The sequence below is a fragment of the Pongo pygmaeus genome, chromosome 15, assembly GCF_028885625.2.
Source record: "Pongo pygmaeus isolate AG05252 chromosome 15, NHGRI_mPonPyg2-v2.0_pri, whole genome shotgun sequence".
Classification (NCBI taxonomy): domain Eukaryota; kingdom Metazoa; phylum Chordata; class Mammalia; order Primates; family Hominidae; genus Pongo; species Pongo pygmaeus.
Window position 1 is genome coordinate 69,801,894 of NC_072388.2, and position 4,672 is coordinate 69,806,565.

The 4,672-nt window shown below is 42.1% G+C and overlaps 1 long non-coding RNA gene across 1 annotated transcript; it reads right to left on the reverse strand.

Moving 5' to 3' along the window:
- Positions 1-346: 346 nt before the first annotated feature.
- Positions 347-3,968, reverse strand: LOC129013148 (uncharacterized). The gene is made up of 3 exons (XR_008493779.1): positions 3,826-3,968; positions 2,820-2,880; positions 347-520 (listed from the first exon to the last, which is right to left on the reverse strand). It is a non-coding gene; the product is annotated as an uncharacterized LOC129013148 (long non-coding RNA).
- Between the last annotated feature and the right edge of the window lie 704 nt (positions 3,969-4,672).

Genomic DNA, 4,672 nt, shown 5'->3' on the forward strand with positions numbered 1-4,672 from the left:
AAAATCTGGTAAGTAGTTTTAATTATGCACTAGGTGCCAATGAAGTGTGATTCCTTCCAGCATAGTTAAGGGTGTGGTTAATTCCATACAACCCCAGACCTTACCAATTGTGAAGCAGGCAAGTCGCAGAATAGTTCTCAAAAGCCAAAGAAGCAGTTTATAACCTTAAAACATTTAGCAAACTTACTATCTGACCTACATAACTTAGACCACCTATTTACATTTTAACAATATTTGCATTTTTGGCCAGGTGCAGTGGCTCATGCCTGTAATCCCAGCACTTTGGGAGGCCGAGGCAGGTGGATCATGAGGTCAGGAGATTGGGACCATCCTGGCCAACATGGTGAAACCTCATCTCTACTAAAATACAAAAAATTAGCTGGGCATGGTGGCGGTGTGCCTATAGTCCCAGCTACTTGGGAGGCTGAGGCAGGGAATCCCTTGAACTTGGGAGGTGGAGGTTTCAGTGAGCCAAGATTGTGCCACTGTATTCCATCCTGGAGACAAAGCGAGACTCCATCTTAAAAAAAACAAAAAACAAACAATATTTGCATTTTTTACCAATAATACTATTTTTATTTCTCAAAGATTAAAGTCACATGAACTAAAAAATATAGCTTTTAATTTTCCTTCAAAAATATTTGATCTAAGTGCTTATTTTTTCTTTAGTCCAATTAGAGCTTTTTTATATAAACATCACATGCATAATACATATATAACTACACAGACAGACAAAAGAAGATCCAGTATTTGTAAGATTTTCCGTTTTCCCGTTTCTTAATTGGATTATTGGTCTCAGGGTGGAGCCTTTTAAGAAACAGGGCCCAATACACAGATATAGCTGGAAGACAAAAAATAAATTTTGATACAGATTGATCCATTTCTAATTCCTGGGGTTCCATAAAGGAAAGAGATGTTTCTCCCAAAATGGAATCTGTGGCACTTTTTCTGTTTTTCTCAAGGAGTCCCAGGTCATCAGAACTTATCTTAGGGCCTCTCATGCATGCATTAAGAATTGCAAGACATGGGGAGAACAGTAATTCAGTTGACTGAGAAAAAAATCTTTTTCCAGCAAAACAAGATCTAAGAAGAGAGAACATAAAGGCCTTTTAAATATACCTATAACTTGGATATTCACTTTTAATTAAGTAGAGTGTTCCTTAAGAAAGTCCTTGGCCGGGCGCAGTGGCTCACTCCTGTAATCCCAGCACTTTGGGAGGCTAAGGCAGGTGGATCACGAGGTCAGGAGATCGAGACCATCCTGGCTAACACAGTGAAACCCCATTTCTATTAAAAATACAAAAAAAATTAGCTGGGTGCAGTGGCAGGCACCTGTAGTCCCAGCTACTTGGGAGGCTGAGGCAGGAGAATGGTGTGAACCTAGGAGGCAGAGCTTGCAGTGAGCGGAGATTGTACCACTGCACTTCAACCTGGGCTACAGAGCGAGACTCTGTCTCAAATAAATAAATAAACAAATAAATAAATAAAAATAAAAATAAAGTCCTTTTAAATTCCTTGCAAGCTGACTTTAGCCATGCCAAGCAGCCAATATTTTTGGCATTTGAACTTTACCAAAAGTAACTCACAGGTGAAACCAACAAGCTTCAATTAAGGTTATGACTTAACCACAAGTGTGTGAAGTATTTTCAAAGGGGTAGTAAGCAGTTTTACAAAATCTAGGACCTTTAAAGGTAACTCAGAGAAAGAAAGATTTAAGAAAGGAAGCTGGAAGTTGTTCATGGAGAGGAAGAGAATCAGCAAATGGCAAAAGTTACACACAGATATCAACCCAAAAGTACTCATTTCTCAAGCCAGGATTGAACCCAGGTAGCCATTGTAAAATGGCAGAGACTAAAAGAAAGTACTGCCACATGGTTACAGGTCACACTCCCAAGGATGTAAAACAAGATGGAGGCCTGCAGCAAAGTTTGTTACTGACCAGTTTGCCAAGCTGACTTGAACAGCAGGCTTATGGGGTCCTAGGCCTACATCCTATCATATGGTACCCCTCTTCCTGACGGAATCATGCAGAAAGACATGCAAATCACATCAGATTGGCTACAGCTTAAGACTAACCTCACAAATCCTTTTTCATTAATCAAAATTTACAGAGAATATAAACAGTGATCCTTATCATTCCTTTTACCAGTTTGTACAGGTAGAGAAAGGCCAAAATCTGAATGATGAAACTTTTGCCCTTTTTCCAGCATGTCATCATCCTTCTAGGTTCCCTTCCTCTGAGTTCAATTCTAAGGCAACCAGTTTAAGGTTTGGGATATTAATTTTTCCCAGTTTGGAGGATGCATCCACAGGGAGTGTGCTGTAGCACAGGGACCCAATTACCCATCTGTTAAGAGAGGACAGAGGTGGAAAAAGGAAATAAAGAAGGCATTTTTTTTTTCAAAGGAGTCCCAGGGGTTCAGGATGTGCTTTTGAAAGGGGTAAAGACTGAAGATGAATGGCTACTCATCTAGAAAGAGGGGAGCAAGGCATGCCTAGTTCCCTTCACTTCCCAGCAAATACCCAGGGTATGTGAGGGAGAGGCAAGAGAGGCATCCCTTTTCTTTCTTCTTTCCTTGTATCCCGGAGTCCTGAAGACAATGACAGGGTGCTTCCCATGGGTGTCAACGTGACTTTTCACCCATGTTAACAGGTGGGTTAGAGGGTGGGATTATCCACCCTTACACACACACTGCCTTTCCCCCTGCTGTCAGTAGCTTTCAAGTTCCCTAGACCTCATGCATGTCATAGATACTAGCAAGACCACTATCCATGAAATGAGAGGCTTGGCTTAATTGGCAGGAATTAGTCATGCTTACCTGTGCTATGTCTCTTAACTTCCGTTGTCATCTGCCTCAGTTCCAGTTTTCTTTCCTAGAGCTTCAATCCAAAGTTTGGAATTGAGTTTGGGACAAGAATGTGTCTCAGTGGGGTTCATGGACTCAGTAAGTCATGGGTGAAGCTGTGGAACTGGGTCCTCCTCCAACAAGGGATAGAAAAGAGTGTCTTGTGAATTGGGGTCCTGGCCTATTAAAACACCTTTCAAGGAAAAAAAAAAAACCTCTGGCAAGGAGAAGCCCCCTCCATTTGCATGGCTGTGTTATTAGGTTGTTGCAAAAGCAATTGTGGTTACCGCCATGCTAAGTAATGGCAAAAACTGCAAATACCTTCAAACCAACCCATTAACTCCTGACCTGATGGAGAAAAGGAAAAAGAACAGCTTAAGAGTAGAGCTGGAGAAGATTGTTGAGGAAGAAACCTCTTGTTCTGATGCAAATGAGTTTCTCCAATGGGAAAGAAACTTTTAATTCCTGTTTCTTCCCTCAGGCTCAGACCAAGCTGGACCCTTCAGCTGGGGGAGGGGAAGACTCCATGGGCACGTGGTGGGAAACACTGGCCAGCTAGCCATGAAGGGCCTTGGGCCCCCAAGACTGCCCTGGGGCCCGGGAAGCGGCTGTGGCTCAGTCCTGCACTGCATGGCCACTGAACACAGCATGTGTATGCAGCAGACATGGCCATGTGCCCCAGCTAGGAGGGAAAGGGGTGGTGGGGAGCTGCTGCTTGCCTGTCACAAGCACATGCCTGTGGCCATTGGATTGGGGGTGGAACACACCCAACATTATAAAAGAAAAGATAGGTGCTATTTTAATTCTGAAAAAAAGAAGGAAAATGACCTAGAAAAGACAGGATTGGACCAAGGCTGACATTCCCAACCCCTGAAAGTGACAGGGAGGGGGCAATTTTCCCTGCCTTCAGAAGAAGTCTGAAGATGAGAAAGCTCAGAAATGAAAGTGAAAGATATTTTTGGGGCAGCGTTTTACTCACCCTTCTGACAAACCCCCGTATAGGCCAAAATGATGCAGAATTTTTGCTCCCTAGTTCAGCTAAATCAGAGTTCTTGTCTCATGAGCAGGAAAAATTAGGCACGTGGTCACATTGAAGGGTGAGGAGGGAAGAATTTATTAAGTGAAAGGAAAGCTCTTAGCAAAGAGAGGGGTTCTCCAAGCAGGTTTCTCCCTCACAATTGAAAACCAGGGCCACCGCACATGAGCTTATGAGGCCAGGCTCCTCCCCTGAATAAGGCATGAATTGCTGGTGGCCCCCCCATCCCCCAGTGCACATGTCGGCATGCCCAGGCAAGCCATACGTAGTATCAGAAAAGGCAAAATTCAATGGGTTAAAAAGCATTATTCAGAAAGAATCAATTGGGAAAGGGTGGGCAAACAGGGGCAGAAGTTCTCCCTCTGGGTCACAGGTTTAATCCCAGACCAGCACTCCAGTCTTTCAGCCTTCAGGCTATTTTAGGCTTGAAAGTGAGGTTTTAGCCCAGGGACTCTTCCCTATCTGCCTAGGAATTTGTCTCCTGCCTTTATCGGTAGTACATATTACATATATGTAACTAAAAACAAAAGAAATAATTCTGTATAGTACACACATGCAATACACATATATGTACTATACAGAATATATGTACTATACAGAATATATGTATAGTACATATATTCTGTATAGTTCATACTACACTACATACATGCTATATTATGTGTATAGTATATTTCTGTCCATATATATACTATAAACATACTATATATACTGTGTAGTACATACATATAGTACACATATGTACTATATGTATATATTATGTATGTTATATATAATATGTATTGTATAT